Source organism: Leptonychotes weddellii, chromosome 2 (genome assembly GCF_054177405.1).
Source record: "Leptonychotes weddellii isolate Sample4059 chromosome 2, ASM5417740v2, whole genome shotgun sequence".
NCBI lineage: Eukaryota > Metazoa > Chordata > Mammalia > Carnivora > Phocidae > Leptonychotes > Leptonychotes weddellii.
The window spans coordinates 75,029,751-75,055,518 of record NC_138370.1 but is presented as its reverse complement, the minus strand read 5'-3'; the positions used below and the strand labels follow the sequence as shown (position 1 = coordinate 75,055,518).

General features: G+C 34.9%; 1 long non-coding RNA gene across 1 annotated transcript in view; it reads left to right on the top strand.

The window, feature by feature from the left end:
• Nucleotides 1-25,768, top strand: part of LOC145720322 (uncharacterized) — a 217,015-nt gene that overhangs the window by 173,239 nt on the left and 18,008 nt on the right. The gene's annotated exons all lie outside the window — the stretch shown is intronic.

Here is a 25,768-nt window from a genome sequence, read left to right as displayed (position 1 = left end):
AGGCTGCAGACAGGTATGCGGGGTGCCTTTGGAAAGCCCCAGGGCACAGTAGCCAAGGTCCACATTGGCCAAGTCATCACGTCCATCCGTACCAAGCTGCAGAACAAGGAGCATGTGATTGAGGCCCTACGCAGGGCCAAGTTCAAGTTCCCTGGCCGCCAGAAGATCCACATCTCCAAGAAGTGGCGCTTTACTAAGTTTAATGTGGATGAATTTGAAGACATGGTGGCTGAAAAGCGGCTTATCCCAGATGGCTGTGGGGTCAAATACATCCCTAATCGTGGCCCCTTGGACAAATGGAGGGCTCTGCACTCATGAGAACCTCGGCACTGCCCCCTCCCGACTCATGCCCACCAATAAAACCTACTTCCTGTCAAAAAAAAAAAAAATATTTGTGTACATATACAAATGTAAGAAGGAAATATCATGAAGCTAAAGAAAGTTGATATAAGTAATAAAAACTGAAACATAAAAAAGAAATGGGATACAAAGAAATAAAAGGAATCTACCAAATCAAAAGCTCACACCTCGTAAAAAGTAAAGTAATAGTCAACCAACAGCAAAACTGAGGAAAAAAAAGTAACAATTTTTTAATTGGTATTAATATAGATAAAATAGAGATTTAAATAAACCTAAAGAGAATACCATAGACAAATTAATGTTTATAAATTTAGAAGCTTATATGAAGTAGATGATTTTCTAGAAAGATAAAAATTGCCAAAAGAGAGTTAGGAAGAGATTAATAATCATAATAAATCAATAACCATAAAGAAGTTACAGCAACAGAAAAAAGAAAAAGAAAGGGAAAAAAAGATACCAGGCATAGCAGAAGAGAGAATACAAAAAGGATGTTTCCAAGAAAAAAGAATGTTAAAAAGAATATAATAAACATTTGTTAGGTGATTTCCAGAGAGATTAGCGACTATTCAGAATTAGCCAGAGATTTAACAAATGCAAATTAGGAAACAGAAAACCAATAGGGAATTAAGCCAGAGAAAAGGTTAAGAGTATAAGAAAAGCTATGTGAATATAGTACCCTCTTTGGATCAACAGTAAAATAGTATTATGTAATAATTTAAAATATGAGGGGTCCCTGAGTGGCTCAGTCATTAAGTGTCTGCCTTAGGCTCAGGTCATGATCCCAGGGTCCTGAGATCGAGCCCCATTTTGGGCTCCCTGCTCAGCGGGAAGCCTGCTTCTCCCTCTCCCACTGCCCCTGCTTGTGTTCCTGTCCTCACTGTCTCTCTCTCTGCCAAATAAATAAATAAAATCTTCAAAAAAAATGAAAATAATTCATAAGAATTCATTAAAAAATGTGAAACCCTATACAGGGAAGATAAAGAGAAGGGAAATAAGAATGAAAAGCTAAGGGATTAGGACAGTGCAGGCACAAGGAATCAGTGAAATAGAAAAGGAACCCGATAGTGAGATTTTACTTTTTTTTAATTTTATGTATTTATTTGAGAGTGAGAGAGAGCGAGAGAGAGCATGAGTATGGGGAGAGGCAGATGGAGAGGGGTAGGTAGACTTCCCCGCCGAGCAGGGAGCCCTATGTGGGGCTCAATTCCGGAACCCTGGGACCATGACCCCAGCTGAAGGCAGCCGCTTAACTGACTGAGCCACCTAGGTGCCCCGAGATTTTAATTTTTGATAGAGGTGGTTTCTAAATCTGTGGAAAATGTAAAAACATTCAGTAAGTCTTCTGGAAAAGTTGATTATTAATGTTTAAAAATATAAAATTGGATCTATTCACTATATAGAGATATCCATGCACAAAAACAATTGCAGTAAAATTTAACCTAAATATTTGTAGCAAAATATGAAAACTGTAGAAAATATAGGAGAAAATCTCTCTGAAAGTAGGGCAAGGAACGACTCTTTAGGCAAGAATCAAAATAGCATAAATCATTAAGGAAACAATACATTTGACTACTTTAAAATTGAAATCTGGACACTCAAATCAGCATAAACATGTTAAAAATCAATCCATCCACAGGGAGAAGGTATTTACCACACATATAAATGAACATAGAAATACTATATAAAGAACTCAACAAATCAAATTGAAAACAATAAAGAGAGAACCTGGCAAACTACATGAAGAGGAAAAAAACCCTAATTTTAAATGTGTTTTCGAAAGAATGGCCAATCTTACAGTAGTCAGTAAGAACACTTCTCCATTATTCTCTTTCCTTGAAAGGCTAGACCTTTTTCCCCGAGTGTCCTGCCGACATCTGACAATAGACAAATCTCCAGACTGAATTACTCCTCTGTGTTTTCATCCTCCCCAATACTGACTTCACAGTTATTCTCCATCTTCTGGATTAACCTTTAAATAATATCTGTGTAATTGACCTCTATAGTTTGTTATATACCATTTGTTCTCTTGGATTCATAGTGCTGAGGTATGTTTGTCAAGTCTAATTTTGATAGCTAGTTGTTTTTATGTAATTGATTCCCTACCTTCCAGGGAATAAAAGTTGTCCTACTATCCAGTCCTACCCCCCCCCAAACCCCCAGTCTCCCACTCAAACTGCAACAGCTTTGAGTTCTGCATCTTTAACCTCAACTGTCCAGGTATATTCTTATTTGACTCATTGCTTTGGCATTTTTTAGATTACTAGATATGCTTTGCAAAATAGGAGCTCTTTTATATGCATTGTTATTTCTCCTATAGAGGTAAATATATTCTATAACACGCATTTGTGTCTGCTGATGTGGGACTACATAAGTCAGCAATAAGACAAGTGCAATGATGCTTCAAAATACAATAAGTTTTGTTAACCTTATTATATAAAAACAGGATTTGTTTTTCAATAGTATCACCTTCCTTGTTACTATTCCATTATTTTGACCAAGAAAATATGAGGGAGATATTAAGAACTAAGAGAAAATTAAGATAATTATTTTGCAAAAATTTTGTCTTTCCATTTAGAATAGACAATCTTATATTCAAAAAGTTAGTCGGAAAAACGTACTTTCTAATTCCAGGAAAATCCTAAATTTCATTTTTAGGTAGTACAATTCTAATGATTATAAAACTGAGACAGATGGCTTTTCATTACTCTACATAAAGGACAGTCTCTTGGATATCATGTCTATAGCAGATGCTTCCAGAGCATTTTTTATGAGAATGTAGGGAAGCATGTTCAGAAAAGACTCATTATCTTATTAAAGGGGAATTAAGCCATACCAACATTTATTAAATCAAATATTAAAGAGTTTATTATATATTTTGAAAAGATGCACTTTTAAAAATGCTTTAAATCACTTTCACATACCTTACCTATTAGATTAAAATATTCTATAAAGTTTAAGGTTAAGTAACAACAAAAAATCCATTTTGGATTTCATTTTGCATTCCCTGAGATTCTAATGATTAATGCACTCTGTTAGGATGCCATTGTGCTACAGTCTTTAAAGTTGTGCTGATAAGGCTATATAAATTATATGCATATTATAGGCATAATTTAAAACTTAATATTGTCCAAGCTCGTCAAATCTTATAGCTAAAGTTGACTGCTGAATGGATTTCTTGAGATTATGTCACATCCACTGATCATTTTTTCCTATTTAAAAAGTGAGCCAATTTATTGCAAGCTGCAAAACACCTACATTTCTGCCAACATACAGTATGATAATTCCATGTAAGCAAGTTATAGCTAACATCTGGACTAAAAACCACATTGTCCAGCATTCAGAGTAAGTCTAAAGAAAAAAGACAGTTTTGTTCCTAAATAATAAATTGCAAAGTTAATCACATATTTACAAATCAAGACAGCATGTAAAATTTTAAAGACCAAGAATCAAACCTCATATGCAATCTTTTCTGTCAAGTATGAACTTAAAGAGCATATTTCCACAATTGGCCACAACTTACAGTATTACATCTTTAAAGGCTCCTGGTCATTGCATATTTTGACAAAAAAAAAATTGATATTAGTGTCTATTCTTTCTCTCGGTTTCATTAGCATGTTCTGTATTTTTTAGATGGTTAAAATTTTCTGAGGATATCCTAATCTTCTAGTAAACATTTCTTACAATGTGGGTCTCAACACTTGTGTCAGAGTCATCTGATACCTTCAGAATTTGTGTATTCTGAGTGATTATTTTTTTAATATTTTATTTATTTGAGAGAGAGAGAGAGAGCATGCGTACAAGCAGTGGGGAGGGGCAGAGGGAAAGGAAGAAGCAGAAGCAGCAGACTTCCCACTGAGCAGGGAGCCTGACGTGGGCTTCATCCCAGAACCCTGAGATCATGACCTGAGTGGAAGGCAGAGGCTTAACTGATTGAGCTACCTAGGTGCCCCCTGAGTGATTGTTATAGACACCCTAAAGTTTGGCAATTATTGCTCTAGCATTTACTGTTACTCAGCAGTCAACACATAGGTGAAGGTGAGGCTTAATTTGCTCAAGATGTTTTTATATTTAAAGGGTCTTATTTTCCAAAGCTTTATAAATTCTCGATTACACATGGGTATTTTTCACATTTGAAGTGCCACATTTCTAATTAGAGGGATAAAAGTCCAAGGAACATGAGATTTGTTATACCCAATAAGACTTTTAACTTGTTCAAAATCAGCTGGGCATAGAAAGCTCATTAATAGATACTGGGGAAGAAATAAGTTGAAGAAATACCTTTTAGAAAGAGGGGGAAAAAATGCCACTATGCATTCTCTAAAGAGTATAGAAAATAGAGTTTAGATAGCTCTGATTTCTTCTAAAGTTGGAATTCAGGACTTTCAGTTTAGCTAGAATTCAAATCAGTGTGCAATATTGAAAAGGCGAATATACAGAATGTGTTAGGCCATAGATTTTGGACTACTTTGGTGAACCCTGAAAAACTCTGTAAGTAGCAACCTATGAAGCTTGGCATTGATACGAGAACATCTACAATAGCTAAAAGCATTGCTGCCCCTACATGGGAACCCTACTCTGTAGCAATTTAAATGTAATAGTAAGTTTCTAGAAATGAGAGCATATAAGGAAATATAAAACCTACTTCACAAATTATAGTAAGCTCTTTATACTTGTATATGTCTGGTGCAGAAATAATCTCTGCACTAAAAATAACCATCTTCTGAAAGTGTTCCCATTCCAGTGCTAAAGCTTGTGAAGTTCATGAAATTCTTTCTTTCCCAGTTTACTAGGTGAGATATATATACCTAAAATACAATATTGGTTACGTCAATAAAATTCATGCTCATGGAAAGCAAATTGTGTATAAATGGGCAGTACCATTAAAATACCAGTATTTTAAGAAATTCACATTCTTGCATGAACTCTTATATTTGATTAGAGAAAGTCTAAAGTGAAGGAATATAAGTGGCTATGAATAGTAATCTTCAAGTTGAGACACCAAAAGTATAAGCCCAAGAAAATAATTTAGTGGATAGGTAGTATATACATGCTGTGTGTTGGCTTTTGCATGCTACTGGTCTTTCAGTTATGTATCAAGGAAATGTTTACACTATATAATGTAAAGATTCATTGAAATTAAAACCCATATATATTTATTGGAATGGCTGTAGCATATGATTCAATTTGTAGTACCTGAATAATCTTAGAATACCATTGTAGCAATGCAGTAGTCTAGTATAGTAATGTTCTAGCATTCCACTAGTGTAGTAACATCTCTATGTATATTTATATCTATTACTAGTAATCATGTGTGTGTCAGTTTGTGTGTGTGAGTGATTTTTTCCAGTACTAGGGAGCCGAGTTCAAAATATGGCTCCAATTTGCTAGCTATATGACCTGGGTTAATTTTTCTCTGCTTCCATTTCATCTGCAAAACAGAGATAATAATGGTATCACGCTGTGATTATGTGGAATAAATGAGTTAGTACATGTAAAACACTTCGGGTAAGAATACGCTCTCAGTAAATGTTGGATGTTGTTTTTATTACTACTCTGTTGAACCTCTTTGCCAGCAATATCCCCTGACCACTTATGCTAAGAAATCTGGTACAGCAATTTGGCCGAATGACATGTGGAGTTTCTGATCCCTGGATCTCTGTTCTCTTAGGGGTGTGAATAACAACAAAAATAATTAGGAAAAAAATCACTGAAAGTTATTTTATTAGCTGAAGCTTTTAAAGATAGGCAGTGTGGTTAGTTATCTTTATATCCCTAATACTTAGCATAGTATTTGATCATTAGTTTTTGCTTCTTAAATGTCTGTTAAACGGCATTCATGCTATGAGCATTTATATAATGGAAAGAATACTCTGGGTAATTTAGGAGGTAAGGCTTATGGTATTAATCTCAGAAGCTCTACATCCAAATCCAAGACAGATAATCCAAAAGTAGAGCCAGATCCAACATAAAGAAAGTGAAAGCCAAGGTGACCACAGGGGCAGGCTTATTGCCACAGAAGGCAGTGAGATCTGTCTCTCTCATAAACTGTCCTTAGAAGACTGTGATGGTAGCAGGTAAGATGTAGAATTGGCAGTGATAGCACTTGGAAGCATGTCAATCTTGAAATAGGATTGGCAGGAAATAGGGTTTGGACAAACAGGAAGATAGAGCAAAGGCCAAAAAAGCCACTCTTTGGGAGATGGCCCTATCCAAACTACATTTCTCAGAACTGAAAGGAAAGAGGCATTGCAGTTTTGTATTTCCCCAAAATGATTTCTGGCTAGAATCATCTTGTTTGGGGACTGCTATGTTATTTACTGGCTTTGTACCTTGTAGGGAGTGTGGCTGTTTTATGTGCATGTGTTGTGTGGGCCAATTCTCTGGGAGAAGAAAACTAAATAATTCTTAGGCATTTGATATAACCCAGACATTAGGTTGAGTGATTTCTCATTGCATCATTTAGTTTAATCATAATAAAATTCAGTGAGTTATGTCTGTTTTAAAATTTTACTGATAGCATTATCACTACTCAATTTCTTTTAATTATAAAGAAACAAAAGATTATAGAATTTGCCAGACATCAAACTGTCACTGATAATTAAGATTCTCCATAAACATTTTTGGATAAATGAGCACTAAAACTGATGATTTCTTCTTTCTTGTCGTTTACCTGCAGAGAAAGCTATTGTCCATTAGTCCAATAGAGATTTTTTGTCTGACCTCATTAAACTGGATTAATTAAGATTTAGCTCCTGTTTCACTTGCATTTCCTGAAATTTTAGAACCTTGAGAGAACTTATGGGTGATATGCAGGAGAAAGAAATGATTAATCCTTTAAAAATAAATCTATGGTACACATAAAGGGCTGGGATTTAAGAATGTAGAATTAATAAAGTAATTTAAGTTAGAACAGGTTGAAGAGGCATTGTGTTAAGAAAGATAACTTCAAGGCAAAGTCTGTAAATCCGCATTTCACAGGTAACATGTTGCAAGTGAGGAACAAAGAATGTAGACAGAGATTTCTCATTTCTTTCAGAGTTACAGTAAGATTTGATTAAACAGTGAAATATATTACTGGTTATTACAAGATGAACTCTTGCATCTTTTATAACTCATTGACTGCTGAGGAAAAGGAGGAAAAATATATTGGGGGAAAGAAGGAAGAAAGAAAGAAAGAAAAAGAAAGAAAGAAAGAAAGAAAGAAAGACCGAAAGACATGACTATATACCATGGCTATATCGATGTTCTTAACACCATCTGAGGGAAGTATCATCCTTTATCCTCACGTTTTACAGGGAAAACTACTTATCTAGGTACTCATTAAGTCAGTGATGGAGCCAAGTTTCACACCCAGCAGTCTGTTCCCAGAGCCCACAATATTTATTATCTGTTGCCTCCATAAATGAGATAGAAGAGAATCTAAACAGAAATAGAGCAGATTGCTAATGGTCAGAAATGACGTATAAGGAGTTGAGTGGGGGATAGACATTGGGAAGTGATGAGCAAGGAAAAAGTGAGAAAAGCCTCTGTGCTGATGAACCAATCTGCATCCACTAACTTTTGAAATTTCCTTAGTTGGCAAGGCAACTAAGCAGAATAAAATGGAAGTTGGAGTTTAGCAAAGTCATTTTGCCATGGTGATGTTCATGCAGACATGACACAAAAAAGTGCATTTATTACCATTTCCTCAAATGATTCTGTGTCCTCCTTCCATAAATTTAGTATAAAACCATGCCTACTCATTGTGAAAAATTTAAGTAACACCAAGAGAATTGTTTCAGGTGAATTACTCCAAATTTGCCAATCTCAAAACCCAGAGGGTGCCATTGTTAAAATGTTTTTTGGTTTTGTTTTGTTTTAGTACTTGGAGACTTTCAAAGGACATAATACAATTCTGTAATCTGTTAACTGTGTATCTTTAACATTGTTCCAGTCATTGTAGATATCCTTTTCTAGAATATGCATTGCCTCATAGTTAATTTATAAATCATCCTATTAATTTACTTGTTTATTTTATTTAACAATATCTCTATAACAGATAGTCATTGTCCTAAGTACCATACAAATATCAGTAATTTCATCTCCAGAACAATCCAGTGGGATAGGTACTTTTATTAGTAAGGTCGCTTACCTATGGAGACATAGCTCAAAAATGGGAAAGCTGAGTTATGGACCTAGCTTTTCATTAATACAAGAGCATATATGGGGGCGCCTGGGCGGCTCAGTTGGTTAAGCGACTGCCTTCGGCTCAGGTCATGATCCTGGAGTCCTGGGATCGAGTCCCGCATCGGGCTCCCTGCTCAGTGGGGAGTCTGCTTCTCCCTCTGACCCTCCCCCTTCTCATGCTCTATCTCATTCTCTCTCTCAAATAAATAAATAAAATCTTTAAAAAATAAAAAATAAAAATAAATTTAAAAAAAGAGCATATATTTTGGATTAGTTTTCTCTTTCAATATAGGAATACTTTTGTTTTAATAAGTAATTTTATGCAACTTACATTTATTATATGTATTTTTGGCTTTTATTCTGTCATTTTATTCATTGTGTACTCTCTCTTTTCCTTTCTAAATGGTTTTGTTCTGTGTTTTATTTATATTGAAGTATAGTTGACACACAATGATACATTAATTTCAGGTATACAGTACAGTGATTCAACAAATCTATACAATCTGCTATGCTCAAAGTGTAGCTAACATCTATCACATACAATGTTATTACAGTATCATTGACTATATTCCCTATGTTGTACCTTTAATCCCAATGATTTATTTGTTCTATAACTAGAAGCCTGTACCTCCCACTTCATGTCACATATTCTGACTGTCCCCCCCAACCTCTCCCCTCTGGCAATCACCAGTTTGTTCTGTACTTATGGGTATGCTTCTGCTTTTATGTTTATTCACTTTTGGTTTTGAGATTCCACATATAAGTGAAACCATATGTTATTTGTCTTTCTCTGTCTGACTTATTTCACTTAGCATAATGTCCTCTAGGTCCATCCATGTTGTCACAAATGGCAAGATCTCATTCCCTTTTTTATAGCTGAGTAGTATTCCAATGCGTGTGTGTGTGTGTGTGTGTGCGCGCGTGCGCACGTGCAAGCACATGCACGCAAGACCTTTTCCTTATCTTTTCATATCAATCGACACTTAGGTTGCTACCATATCTTGGCTATTATAAATAATGCTGCAAAAAACAGGGCTGCATATGTCCTTTCAAAATAGTGTTTCCTTTTTTTTTTTTTTGATAAATACCCAGTAGAATTACTGTATTTTTATTTTTAATTTTTAGGAACATCCATGCTGTTTTCCACAGTAGCTGCACCAGTTAATATTCCACCAATAGTGCAGAAGTGCTCCTTTTTCTCCACATCCTTACCAGAACTTGTTATTTTTTGTCTTTTTGAGTCTAGCTATTCTGACAGGTGCCATCTGATGCCTCACTGAGGTTTTGATTTGCATTCCCTGATGATTAGTGATGTCGAGCATCATTTCATTTGTCTGTTGGCCATCTGTGTGTCTTCTTTGGAAAAATGTCTATTCAGGTCCTCCACCCATTTTTTATTTATTTATTTTTTTGGAGTATTGCGTTGCATAAGTTCTTTATATATTTTGGATATTAATCTCTTATTAAATATATCATTTGGAAGTAACTTCTATCATTCAGTAGGTTCCCTTTCATTTTTTATTGTTTCCTATTCTGTGCAAAGTTCTTTTTTAATTTGATGATCCCCAATAGTTTAATTTTGCTTTTATTTCTCTTGCCTGAGGAGACATAGCTAGAAAAAATGTTGCTAAGAATTATCAACGAAATTATGGCCTATATTTTCTTCTGGGAGTATTATGGTGTCAGGTCTCACATTTAGGACTTTGATTCATTTTATTTTTGTGTATGGTGTAAGAAAATGGTCCAATTTTCCCAGAACCATTTATTGAAGAGATTGTCTTTTCCCCCATTTTATATCCTTGCTTCTTTTGTTGTAGATTAATTGACCATATAATCATGGGTCTATATCTGGGCTATTTTGTTTATTTTTGTGCCAGAACCATACCGTTTTGATTACTACAGCTTTGTAGTATATCTTGAAATCTGCAATTGTGATTACTCTGTTCTTTTTCAAAATTGTTTTGGCTATTGAGGTCTTTTTATGGTTCCACACAAATTTTAGGATTATTTATTCTAGTTCTGTGAAAAAATGCTATTGGTATTTTGATAGGGATTGCATTAAATCTATAGAGTACTTTGGGTAGTATGGACATTTTAACAATATTTCTTCTTCTAATCCATGAGCACGGTATGTCTTTCCATTTGTTTTTATTTCCTTGGTTAAGTTTATCCTTAGGAATTTTATTATTTTTGGTGCAATTGTAAATGGAATTGTTTTAATTTATCTTGCTGGTACTTTAGTTGTATTTCTATACACTAATAACAATTGCTATGTATTAATTTTGTATCCTGCAACTTTACTGAATTCATTTATTCTAATAATTATTTTTTGGTAGAGTCTTTAGGGTTTACCAAACCATAGTATTATGTCATCTGTAAATAGTGACCATTTTACTTCTTTCTTATCAATTTGCATGCCTTTTATTTCTTTTTGTTGTCTGATTGCTCTGGCAAGGACTTCCAGTACTATGTCAAATAAAAGTAGTGAGAGTGAATATCCTTCTCTTGTTCCTGATCTTAAGGGGATAGTTCTCTGTTTTTCACCTTTGAGTATGCTCTTAGCCGTGATTTTTTCATATGGCCTTTGTTATGTTGAGGTATGTTTCCTCTAACCCCCTTTGTTGAGAGTTTTTATCATAAAAGTATGTGGAGCTTTGTCAAATACTTTTTCTGCATCTATTGAAATGATCATATGATTTCCATCCTTCATTTTGATAATGTGATGTATCACATTCACTGATTTGAGGAAATTGAAGGATCTTTGCATCTCTGAATAAATCTCACTTGATTGTGGTGAATGACCCTTTTTAAAAATTATTTTAATTCCAGTATAGTTAACATATGGTGTTAAATTAGTTTCAGGTGTACAGTATAATGATAAGTGTAATTTTAATCCCCTTCACCTATTACACCCATTACCTCAACCCACCTTCCCTCTGGTAGCCATTTGCTTGCTTTCTATAGTCAAGAGCTGGTTTCTTGATTTGCCTCTTTTTACTTTATTTGGCTCTTAAACTCAACATATGAGTGAAATCATATGGTATTTGTATTTCCCTGGCTTATTTCATTTAGCATTATACCATTAGATCCATCCATGTTGTTGCAAATGGCAAGATTTCATTCTTTTTATGGCTGAATAATATTCCATGGTGTGTGTGTGTGTGTGTGTGTGTGTGTTATGGATACACACACCCATCTTTTTTATCCATTCATTTATCATTGGACATTTGGGTTGTTTCCATTATTTGGCTATTAGAAATAATGCTGCAAAAAACATAGAAATGCATGTATCCATTTGAATTAGTGTTCATATTCTTTGGCTAAATACCGAGTAGTATGATTACTGGATCATATGGAAGTTCTATTTTTAATTTTTTTGAGGAAACGCCACACTTTTCCACCATGGCTGTGCCAGTTTGCATTCCCACCAACAATGCAAGAGTGTTCCTTTTTCTCCATATCCTTGCCAACACTTGTTCCTTGTGTTTTTGATTGTAGCCATTCTGACAGGTATGAGGTGATATCTCATTATAGTTTTGATTTGGATTTCCCTGATGATGAGTGATGTTGAGCATCTTTTCAGGTGTCTGTTGGCTATCTGGAAGTCTTTGGAGAAATATCCACTCATATCATCTGCCCATTTTTAATTGGATTAAGTTCTTAATATATTTTTGATACTAACCCTTTATCAGATATGTCATTTATAAGTATCTTTTCCCAGGTCTTTTAGTTTTGTTGATAGCTTCCTTTGCTGTGCAGCAGCTCTTTATTTTGATGTAGTTCCAATAGTTTAACTTTGCTTTTTTTTCCCTTGCCTCAGGAGACATCTCTAGAGAAATGTTATGGGCAATGTCAAAGAAATTACCGCCTATGTTCTTTTCTAGGATTTATATGGTTTCAGGTCTCACACTAAATCCTTAAAGAATGACCCTTTTTGATTGAATATGGTTTGCTAATATTTTGTGAAGGATATTCGCACTAATGTTCATCAGGGATGTTAGCCTATAGTTTTCTTCTTATTATTCACCATTTTTTTGTAGTATGTTTGTCTGGTTTTGGTATCAGGGTAATGCTGGTTTTATAGAATGTATTTGGAAGCTTTCTTTCCTCTTCTCTTTTTGGGAATAGCTTGGGGAGAATAGGTAGTACATCTTCTTCAAATATTTCGTAGAATTTTTCTGTGATTTTATCTGGTCCTAGGCCTTTGCTGTAAGATTTTTTGATTACCTAATCAATTTCATTACTAGTAATTGGTCTGTTCAAATTTCTATTTTTTCATGATTCAGTTTTGGAAGACAGTGTTTCTAGAAATGTACCATTATACCTAAATTGTCCAATTTGTTAGCATATAATTTTTGATAATATTATCATAACACTTTGTATTTCTGTGGTATTGATTGTTTTCTTTCATTTCTGATTTATTTGGATCTTTTTTTCTTGATGAATCTGGCTAAAAGTTTATCAATTCTTTTATTTTCAAAAAATCAGCTCTTGGCTTCATTGGTCTTTATTTTTTGTCTCTATTTCATTTCTGCTCATTGGTTGTTTACTACAATATTTTTAATCTCCATATATTTGTGAATTTTCCAGTTCGCATTTTGTGATTGATTCTAGTTTCATGTGGGTGTAGTTGAAAAGAATGCTTTATATGATTTCAATTTTCTTAAAGTTATTAAGACTTGTTTTGTGGCCATTCTCTAAGATAGAGAATGAACCGTGTATGCTTGAGAGGAATGTATATTTGGAGCTTTTTGATGAAATGTTCTATGTACACTTTAAGTCCATCTGGTCTGATTTGTCATTTAAGGCAAGTGTTTCATATTGATTTTCTGACTGGATGAACTATCCATGATAAAAGTGCCATATTAAGTCCCCTACTAATATATGTATACATATGTACAGTGTACATAAAAGTGTGCTTAATTTGTTTAATTTACCATGAATGCTTTGTTCACCACTTATCTCTAACAACTAGAATATTCCCGGACAGAAAGCAAATATATGAAAAAAAGAAAACGAAAATACTAAAAAAAGATTATGGAATAAAAAGCAACATGCCAAATGACAGATACACTGTTTATGTTTGAAACTGTGAAATACATATATCCATGGTCAAGGACCAGAAGGTGATTTGCAAAACAAATGTGCTATAATTTGTTACAAATGATTTTTATTTCAAAATGGTTTTCAATATTGTTTTATGTTACATTTTCCATAAACAAAAAAAAAAATAAAATTTGGGAGATGTTCAAGATGAAAAAAAAAAAAAGTCCCCTACTAGTATTGTTATTTCTCCCTTTAGGTACGTTAATTTTTATGTATATATTTAGGTGTTCCTATGTTGGGTGCATAAATATTTACAAATGATACATCCATTCATTGGATTGACTCCTTCACTGTTATGTAATGCTCTTCTTCGTCTCTTCTTACAGTGTTTGTTTTGAAGTCTACTTTGTCTGATATAAGCATAGCTATTCCAGCTTCCTTTTCATTACCACTTACATGGAATAACTTTTTCCAACCCTTGTCTTTCATCTTGTGCATCCTTAAATCTGAAGTGCGTCTTTGGTAAGGAACATACAGATGGCTCTTATTTTTTTATCCATTCCCCCACTCTTTCTTTTGATTGGTGAGTTTAATTCATTTACACTTGCAGTCATCAATAATAAGTATGTGCATATTGCCCTTTTGTTAATTTATTTCTATATGTTTTGTAGTTCCTCTGTTCATTTCTTCTCTTGGTCTCTTCCCTTATGATTTGATGATTTCCTTTAGTAACATTTAATTTATCTTTTGTGAATCTACTATAGGTTTTTGCTCTCTAATTACTGTGTGGCTTACATATAACAAATATTTTTAGTAGTTTATGTTAGTAACAACTTTAGAATGAATTCAAACTTAAGTTCTACATCTTTACTCCCCTCCTATGTTTCATGTTTTTGATGTCACATTTTACATCTTTTTATCTTGTATATTCCTTAACTAATGTAGTTATGTATTTTTACTTTTGTCTTTAGCCTTCTTTCTTTCTTTGCAAGTGATTAATCCACTACCTTTACATTAGACTATTCTAAATTTTACTGTATATTTATATTTTCTACTGAGATTTATACTTTCACATATTTTCCTATTACTAGTTAGTACCTTTTCTTTTCAGCTTAAAGACATCCCTTTAACATTTCTTGTAAGACTGGCTTAATGGTGATGAACTCCTTTAGCTTTTGTTTGTCTGGAAAGCTCCATCTCTCCTTCAACTGTGAATGGCAACCTTGCCATATAAAGTATTCCTGGTATTAAGTTTTCTTTTCTTTCAACACTTTGATTACATCCTGCCATTCCCTTCTAGCCTGAAAATTTCCTACATTAAACATACATACACACAAAACCACACAAAAAATCTACTTATAGTCTTATGGGGATTCCTTGTATATAACGATTTTTTTTTCTCTTGCTGCTTTTAAGACTTTTTAACTTTTGACATTTTAATTATTATGCATCTGGATTTGGATCCCTTTAGGTACATCTTATTTGGGCCTCTCTAGGCTTCCTGGTCTAGATGTCTATTTCCTTCCCTAGGTTAAAGAAGTTTTCTGCCCCTTCTTTTCTCTATCCTCCTTCTGGGACCCCTAAAATGCAAATGTTATTCCACTTGATGTTGTCCCATAATTTTCTTAAGCTATCTTCACTTTTTAAACTTCTTTTCTTTTTGCCTATTTGAATTAATTCCACTGCCCTGTCTTCCAGGTCACTGATCCATTCTTCTGCATCATCTAGTCTGCTTTTGAAACCCTCTATTGCATTTTTCAGTTCAATTATTGTAGTCTTCCACTCTGTTACATCTATATAGTACTTTCTTATATTTTCTATCTTTTTGTTGAAGTTCTCATGTGTTCATTCATTCTAATTTCACAGAGCATCTTTATGATAATTACTTTGAACTTTTATAAGGTAAATTACTTGTCTCTGCTTCATTTTTTTCAGAATGCATTCCTCTGTTTTCTCATTTGGCTTACCTCTGTGTTTGTTCCTATATACTGCTACCTCTCTGCATCTCAAAGGAGTAGCCTTGTGTATGAGATGAGACTTATTATTCAACCATGCCCTAGCTCTTGGCTGTCTCTCATTACGTTGTGATTGACGATAGTCAATTTTTTTAGTGGTTCCCAGTAGATGAGTGTGTGCCAAAACATGCCATTGTCACAAAGTAGAGGATCTGAGTGAGCACTTTGATTCAGGTGGATTGGAAGTCAGATATTCAGTTTTTACAGTGTATAAATATGTATGGTCCTGTGGGGCCACAAGGGTAAGTCCCACAGGCCATCAGAATCAGGTGATCTAAAGGTGTCCTCTGAGTGGTAGTTACAGAAATTGGGCTGTCAGATAAAAGTACAAGTTCCTTGGTGGAATGCCAACCTAGAGTGAGGTAGAAAGAGATCATGAAGATGGTGTCTACTGACTTGTCCCTAGACGGCACCTTAACAGGTTTCCACACGTGTGTCAAACCAGATGTCTGTCCCTCAGGCTGAAGCTCTAGGACAAGCAAATAGGCCCTTTGAATAGAAAGACTGGGGCTGTGTTTCAGTTTGCTGTCTGCACAGTGCCCTAGGATGGTAGCTGGCCAAGAACTTTATCTCAATTTGTTACAGTCCCATGGGAGCCAGGAATATAAGCCCTGCTGGCCACCAGAGGTAGATGATTAGGAGGTGTCCCCTGAGCAGCAGCCACAAAAATCAAGTCACTGGACACACACAGAAGCTCCTTTCTGGGACATACTTGCTCTTTAGAGCATGGTAGAGGGAGAGTGCAAATATGGTGTATCTCCTCCAAGATCTGTAGAGAGTATTACAGTTGGCCCTAACAGGAATATTTAATTAGAAGTTTGCACCTCTGGCCCTCTATGAAGATATGCTAATAGCCCTCTTTCACAGAAAGACTGGACTCCTGGGTCTTTTGTCTCTTGCTGTGTCCTTGGGGTAGTAGCTAGTTGAAAACTCTTCCTCTGTTGGTTACAGTTCTATGGGACCCATGAGCATGAGCCAGGAAATTTAGAGGTATCCACTGGTGGCAGCTGTAAAAATTAAGCACCAAACAGGGTATAAGCTCACTTCTAGGAGATGTTAGTGAGCTGGAGGAAAGCAGAAGGAGAGCACAAAGATGGCACCTGCTAGCTTCCATCCCTGCAAAGTACCCCAGGTGGCTCTGAGACATGTGTTAAATTCGTTGCCTACCCCTTAGGCCAATGCTTTAAGATAAGCAACTAAATCTCTTCTATAAAAAGTCTGTGTACTTTTCAATTGGCTGTCTCTGCACTAGTCCCTGGTATGGGTGAGTCCAAGAGTGCAAGGCCTTTAAGAGCCATTTCTCAGTTCACTACAGCCTTGTGGGTTTCATGGACATGAGCCAAGTTGGTTTTCAGTGCTAGATGTTTTGGGGGCCCACCTCTCTGGTACAGAACTTAAAAGTTGGTGACCAATGTGGGGTTCAAACCCTTCACTCCTCAGGGAGAACCTGGGTTTTCAGTTACCTCCCCATTGTGGGTCACAACTCCAGGGGTGGGCTTTAAAGCAAGATTGTGTGTTAGCTTCTCCTACCTGCTTCAGTGAGGTTTTTTTGTTTTTGTTTTTGCTTAATGTGTAAGTGTTGCTCAGAAAGATTTCTTTTTCTTTCTTTTATTTATTTTTTCAGAGAAATTTATTACATCTGTAGCTGTAGATATGGTGGATTCATAGGAGGATGTAAGTTAAGATCTTCCTATGCCACCATCTTGAAATGGAACCCTCTGAGTAATTATTTTATTATGTACCATATAACATTATATATATAAACTTATATAGACACTATACATACATATAGATACAGATATATGAGCAAACTTCTTGATTTACAACTTTAAAAAATGTATAATCCCCTCCAACGACACTTAAGAACATGAGGAACATTATAGCCTCTCCAACATTTTGTCATTTATTTCTCAAGGTTTTTTTTCTCCCATTACCAAGGTTTAAACTATTGTTATATCTATGTCTGTAATCCCCAGAGTTCTATATTTATAATATATTTCTATCAAGTAATTTTTCTTTGTCAGGAAGGTTTATAGATGGCTCCATATGTTGAATGTACACATGTTAAGGAAGACTTTTGTTCATATATTAAATAAAAATGATATAAAATTTTAGGTTATAGGGGTGCCTGGGTGGCTCAGTGGGTTAAGCATCTGCCTTTGGCTCAGATCATGATCTTGGGGTCCTGGGATCGAGTCCCACGTCAGGATCTCTGCTCAGCAGAGAGTCTGCTGCTCCTTTCCCTCTCGCTCTGTGCTTTTTGTCTCTCTTTCTCTCTCAAATAAATAAAATTTTTTAAAAAAAAATTCTTAGGTTGTATTTCTTCCTGGAACTCTATATACTGTTCAACTGTTGGCTGACATTGAATTTGCTGAAGAGAATAATGAAGCCAGTTTTTCATGCTTCATCCTTCTATGTAACTTGATTTTTCCACCTGAATATCATAGGATTCATTCTTGATCCTTCAAGTTTATTATTAACATTATACATCATTGTTCATCATTTTATACCAACTTTTCCTGGAACCTATTTTGTATTTTTGATCTAGAAAATCTTCTATTTCAGTTAATATTTTTTTCTTATATTTACTTTTTTTCTATAAATCTAACCACACTGTTCTTTGATTTCCTTTGTTTTCCCATGTGTATCATCTTATTAATCATGTTTTTTGATTGGTTTTAACAATTTTCTTTTGCATAGTCTTCTGGTTTTTGGTCATTATTCCTGTCTCTGCTTCCAGTAGAATTTATTTTATTGCTTTCTGGTTCAAATGTAGTTTTCATTGCTCTATTTGTTTTATTCTTTTCTTTCTTTTTTTTTTTTCTGTGCATATGCTTAGTGTTGAAACTTTTTTCCTTCCAATTCATTTTTGAACAGGAAAATTTTATCTAGTACAGCTGTTTGCTCAGCAATGATTAAGGCAAGCAGATGGGTATTGATCTAAGATAACAACTTGAAGGGGGGAACCCACACTGATAAATCAGCTTTTGGCATTCCCCCTTCAAAACAAGTGGTCACCCAGACAGAAGATGCTCATTCTCAGTGAAGCTTGTAGCTCTTAGGTATTTGGTTTGATGGTTAGTGTTGATCTCTGCTTAATCAATTCAGTCCTCTGCTATAAAATTGGATGCCATTCACATTCTCTCCTTTCATTATGATCGACCAACCATGATGCTTTTCTTGCATAAAAATAGAAATTTGAGGACATAGTAGATGATCCATAAACAATATCCTTCCTTCATCCATACTTTTTTATTAGGTTTCAGAAGGTAATGGAGTATAAACAGGCCACTACTTTATCATCTTTTTATTTTTTTCTCATTTTGATCATTGAATATCTCTTCTGAATTTCACTTTATGAATTGAATCTAGCTCACTTGATTGTATATATAAGTCACAGTTTAATTAATATTTCCATGAAATCCACAGTGAATTTCTTGATCTGCATTTATACTTTCACATGAAGCATCAATTACCTGGCCATTGAAGAAAGGTGTAAGTCACTTTCACTGTAATGGATTTTACATGACAGTAGTTCTAAATGCCGTGGTGATTCACATGACATATTGCAAAATTATAACAAGTCTTCAGAAGAGATCTCCAAAGTCTTTAAAGCAAGAAAAAATTCATTTCTTATATGAGATATATTTATACCCTTTTATTGAATTACTACACAATTAAATGAACTAGCAACCGTTTGCTATTTTATTAGTTTTTTATAAGAAAAGGAGAGCATGTTAAAATGAAAATATAAAACTTCAAAATATCATTTTCACAAATAGTGTCCATTTTATTTCTTCATGATAGGTTTTCTTGAATCTTTTGAAAGAGGCAAAAGGTACAAAAATGTTCTCTCAGTATCAATTAACCAACTTTTAACTGTTCAGCTTTGCTTAGTGTTTTGCTTCCTTGGCATATCAGAGCTTTCAGTTGTAAACTCCCAGGAATAAATCTTTAAAATCTGATTGTGCTCTCATTAAATGTATCATAAATTCCTTGTTGGACTTATTAAACTTTGAAATTGTCCTTAATATGACAGTTTCTTATATATCTTAAGGTGATTCCTATTTTTCATTCAGATGTACAATTTAAACTTATGGAGATATACAAAGATGTCAATGTAAAAAAAAAGCATCTATTTATATTTTTAAGAATACAATAAAAAATTTAATGTACACTCACAAGTTACCATTTATCTGTAGGAGACTGATTCATATTTAGAGTATGGAAACACTGCTGTTGTCTGCTCCAAGCAAATTAGTTACCTGTGACAGGGAGAGAGCTCTTCGAGCTTAATTTTCCTAGCATTTCTTTGTCTCTCTTTCTCACTCTGCCTTATGGCAAATGGATAACTTCTCTGACTTGCCAGTTTTTTCTTTAAGAATGAGATGCCAGCATGTGCCCAATGCTATGTTTTGCTTCTTTGTACCATAAGCCATATAGGGAAGGGTTTATAGAAGGTGGTCTTCATACTTTCAGCATTGCTTTGATTGGCTAGATGAAGCTGTTTAATTCTTCAAAATAAAGCATGTTACTTGGCTGCAGATATATGCCAATATTAACTATATCAATTAGAGAAACAGTCATATTTGATTTCTATCTCTCTTACTCTATTGATCTTATTTCCCAATTGATTTAGAAATCAGATGGGGAAATTAGTGCTATAAAATCCTAAAACCTATGCTAATTTACTTCATAAGAGTTTGATGGGTTAACAAAAATCTTAATGAATTATTTTACACATAAAAATAAAACAGCCAGGCAAAACACAGAACTACTTGTTAGCCAGCAGTATCTCATTTCCCTATAAAAAAAATTATGTGGGAAATCATGTGTCATTATTAGATGATTGTATGTTAAATATGCAAGTATACAATCTGGGTAAGACTCACTTTATAATCTTATTTTCCTATAAAGATATGCCTATCATGAGGGCTAGATGCTTAACTCTGCTGATCTGTATAGGTTCTTTATTAGAAACTGCTAGAGATACTAAAATTTTCCTTGGCACCCTTTTTCTAGATAAATACATTTAGGTAAATACATCATTCTCTTCAGGTACAAGAAACTGTCTTCAGATAGGGCATAATATATTTGAACACGCTACATAAGTGAATATTCTAATATAGTTATATAAACCCTTATTCAAGTTGTCCAGTCCACAGTTACAGAAGATATATTTCTAAATCTCCCATAGCAAAGATGGCTTGTTGTTTACTCACAACTTGCTCCCTATTCATTGTGTTCAATTCATGCTGGTAACAATTGCTCAGGTAGACAATACAATATATTTCGCAGTCAGTCATCTTTAAACACCTATGTCCCTGTGAGTGGGGTCTGACCCATGGAATGTGGGCCAAAGTTCTTAAGCAAACTCTAAGCAACCTTGTCCCAGAAAAACCCCTTATAATATCCTCTAGTCTTGATCTTTCCTCAAAATCATGCTGAATATTGAATTCCAAAGTGATGTATGCAGCCTCCGTTGGAGATGGTAGAGCCTCCATTAGGCTGGGTTCTTAAATGAATATATGAAGAAGCCATCTAGTAAGGGACATCACCAAGATGGTAACATAGGTTCCTAACTTTGCTTCCTTTCACAAGAATAATTTATGACTATTCATGGACCAGACATGACTGAGAAAATCTGAGAACATGAGAATAAGGCTGAATCATACTACTGTAGTACAGACTGCATTAAATGGGTAAGAGGACTGACCACATCACCCTTTCCCTAGTGGGAAAAAAGAGCCCAGGGGAAACATCCATCTCCCTTAGCATTATGAGTCTCTTCTTAGGAGCTTCTACTCTGGTCTTACCACATGGGGATTGATGGGAAATATGAAGGTCTTGACCACTGGGAATCTGATTGTGATAGAAAAGAGGCTTCCAATAACCAGCACTCAGATCTTAGAAGACCAAGTTCTACTTTCAGTGCCCAAAGAGTAGCCCCAATCAGTAGTTTTACTCATCTGTACAGCCAATATGGTAATGAATTCTGACCAGGGAACTTGATGAGGTGTAAGTCTTCCTGATTCAGGTATTAAACCCAAGCTCCTGTTTGGCTCTAGGGCCTGGTCTGCCCCCACACAGACAAGGAGAGCTGAAACATACCCCAGCCTACTGCTAAGTGTAGCTCTTGACACCTGCCGACCAGAAATCCTGACCAGGAACACCAGGGAGTCTTCCTGGAGCTGGTCTTCCTATTCTAGCCCAGTAAGGAGCTAATTCATAGCCTCATTTATTGTTGAGTGCAGCCCCTGAGCCCTGCCCAACCAGAAAACATGGCCAGAATACATGGAAAACTTTGTATCCCAGGTACACTTGAGTGGCGAGTCTGGCAGACAGAACAAATCATCTGCAGAGCTAAGCCAGGGGTCATATTCAGCCAGGAACCTTGGGGCATGGGTTAGTTTGACTTAAGATCATAAAGAGTTTTACTAGCTTAGAGCCAGTTCTCTTACTCTGCTCTTGCAGAGAAACTAATTCATAGCCCTGCCTATTGCTGAATATAGCCTTCAGGACACACAGGAAATTGCATAGCCCATCCAGCTGAGCTGCTCACAGTATAACTTGAATAGAGAATACATTCTGTGGCTTTCCCCTTCAGCAAAGCAAAACTGGTAGCCTGTCTGCCCAGGGAATTCATTGCATGGTTGTCTGATTTAGGTCCCCAAACCACAAAGATTCCCTGGAGCCTGTTCTGCCCTGCTAGGGCAAGGAAGTTAATTTATAACACCACCTACTACTGAATATAATGCCATGTTCTGACCACTAGGCTGACCAAAGAACTCAGGCAACCACCAAGCCTATCCTACAGCCTCGCTTGGGTAGGAAACCAAGCCAGCAATCTTACCCAACTGTTTTCAGCCAGTGGTACCATTCTCCCTCAACCTCAGAGCACAATCAGTGTCCTGACGCCAAAGCAGACTCTGATATAAAGCCCCACCTCCCCAAGGATGTTACCAGCAAACATGTCCAGAAACCCAAAGTGAGCTGACTGGTGAAGAACTGTCTCTGCCAAAGTAAACCTGTAAGGTCTGGAAGAGGAGAACATTTACTCAAATCTGCAGGGGCCAACATAAAAAAAAGGACCATGAAAAAGCAGGCAAATATGGCACGACAAAAGGAAGCACAAAAAGCTCCAATAACTGATCCTAAAGAAATGGGGATCTATGAACTTTAGACAAAGAGTTCAAAATAATCCTCTTAAAGAAGTTTAGTGAAGTACAAGAACACACCAAAACACCACTAAATAAAATTATTAAAAAAGTCCCAGCGCTGAAAAATACCATGACTGAAGAACCCAACAGAGAGCTTCAAAAGCAGAATCAATAATGCAGAAGAAAATATCAGTGACTCAGAAGACAGGACACTTGAAATTATCCATCCAGAGGAGAAAAAAGTAAAGGAAGCCTATGGGACTCAATCAAAAGAAACAATATCCTCATTATGGGAATTCCAGCAGGAGAAAAGAAAGGAACAAAAAGTATATTTAATACAATAGTGGTTGACAACTTCCAAAATTGGAGGAAAACGGACATCCAGATTCATGAGGCCCAAAAGATCCAAAAAAGTTTGAACCTAAATAGGGCTGTACCAAGACACATTATAATTAAATTGCCAAAACTCAAAGACAAAGAAAAAATTTTGAAAGCAGCAAGAGAAAAAAGAGGTTACATAAAAGAAACCCCCATAAAATAAGTGGCAAATTTCTCAACAAATTTTTCAGGCTAAAAGAAAACGGGATAATGTATTCAAAATGTTGAAATTAAAAAAAAAAAAAGTCAACCAAGAATTCAATTTCTTCAGCACTGAATTCAATTCAATGCTGAAGGACAGCATTGCTGACTATAGAAGGAGAAATATTTTCCCATGTAATCAAAAGCTGAGGGAGTTAATCACCACTAAATCTGCATTACATAAGAAATGCCAAAGAGAGTTATTTTAAAGTAAAAGTACACTAATTAACATCATAAAAAACATTAAAAGGTAATGTAAAACTCACCACTAATGAAAAGCATGTAGTCAAATTTAGATTCTGTAATAGGGTAATGTTGGTGCATAATTTATTTACAATTGGTTTAAAAGTTAAAAACAGAAAGAGTAATAATAACTATAACTACAATAATGTTATTGGATACACAATATAAAAAATATGTTAACTGTAACAATAACAAAAAAAGATGAGAGGAAAGAGATATAAAACTGAAAGTTTAGGAATGCTATCAAAGCTAAGTTATTATCACTTTAAAATAAGGTGTTATAATTTTAAGATGCCATATATAAAAATAAGTTTCATGGTAATCACAAGGGAAATACATGCAGTAATTACACAAAAGAACATGATAAGAAGACAAAGTTTACTGATACCAAAAGACATCAAAACATAAAAAAGACAATAAAATAAAAAACAAGAAATAATGGTTCTAAAAAATAGCCAGAATACAATGAAGAAAATTGGAATAGTAAGTTCTTACCAATAAATACTTTAAATGTAAACAGATAAAACTAGCCAATCAAGACACAGAATGGCTCCATAGATTAAAAAACAAGATCCAATAATATCGGGCCTACATGAGACTCACTTTACTCTCAGTCTGTTTTTAAGCTAAAGGGATGCAAAAAGATTTCAAGCAGATGGTGACTAAAAAACAGGAGTAGTTACATTTACACCAGAAAAGATGGACTTTAAAAATAGTAAAGAGAAAATAAGGAGGTAATTATATAATGACAAAGGGGTCAATCTATCAAGAAGATTAATAATTATAAATATTTCTGTACCCAATATCAGAGCACCTAAATATATAAAGCAAAACTAAAAGGAGAAATAAATAGCAATACAATTAGAGTTGGGGACTTAACACCCCACTTTCAAAAGTGGATAGATCATCCAGAGAATCAAAGAAACAGTAAAATTGAGCAAAACTACAGACCAAATGGACCTATGAGACATATACAGAATATTCTGACAGCATACACATTTTCTTCAAGTGCATATAGAACATTTTCCAGGATAGACCATGTGTTAGGCTACAGAACAAGTCCTAACAAATTCAAGAAGATTGAAATCATACCAGTATCTTCTCTGACCACCATGGCAGGATATTAGAAATCAATAACAGGAGGAAAACTCATGAATGCATGGAAATTAAAGGGGAAAAAAGAAGGCTCTAGACACAAACAAAAATGAAAATGCAACATAACAACTCTCATAGGATGAAGCAAAAGTCATTTGAAGAGGGAAGTTCATATCAAGAAATGCCTACATTAAAAACAAAAACAACAAAACAAAATTCAAAGAACTTAACTATATACATCAAAAAACTGGATGGAGGAAACAGAACCCAAATGTAGAAGGAAAAATAATACAGATTAAAGAAGAAATGAATGAAATGGAAAACTATAGAAAATATCAACAAAATTGAGAAAACTTTAGCTAGACTAATCAAGGAAAAAAGAGAGGATCCAAATCAACAAAATTATAAATGAAAAAGGAGATATTATAACTGATATCACAGTAATACAAAGGATCATAAGAGGCTACTATGAACAACAATAGATCAATGACAGGAAAACCTAGAAGATATAGAAGAACTCTTAGAAACATACAATTTATCAATGAATCAGAAAGAAACATATAATTTATCAAATCTGAATAAGAAATAGAAAATCTAGGGGCACCTGGGGTGCTCAGTCAGTTAAGGGGCTGAGTCTTGATTTTTGGCTAAGGTCATGATCTCAGGGTAGTGACATCAAGCCCCATGTCAGAGTCTGCACTCAGCAGGGAGTCTGCTTGAGGAGTTTCTCTTCCTCTGCCCCTCCCCCCATTTGTACATGCTCTCTCTCTGTAAAATAAATAAATAAATCTTAAAAGAAAAAAAGAAATAGAAAATCTATACAGACCAATCTACTAGTAAAGAGATTAAATCAGTAATCCTAAATCTCCCAACAAAGAAAAAGCCAAGACCAGATGACTACACTGGTATATTTTACCACGGATTTAGAGAACTAACATCAATCCTTCTCAAATTCTTCCAAAAAATCAAAGTGGAGGGAACACTCCCAAATTCATTTTAACAGGGTAGCATCACCCTGACATCAAAGGCAGAAAACAACACTATTAGAGAAGAAAACTACAGATTAATATTCCTGATGAATATAGATGTAAAAATTGTTAATAA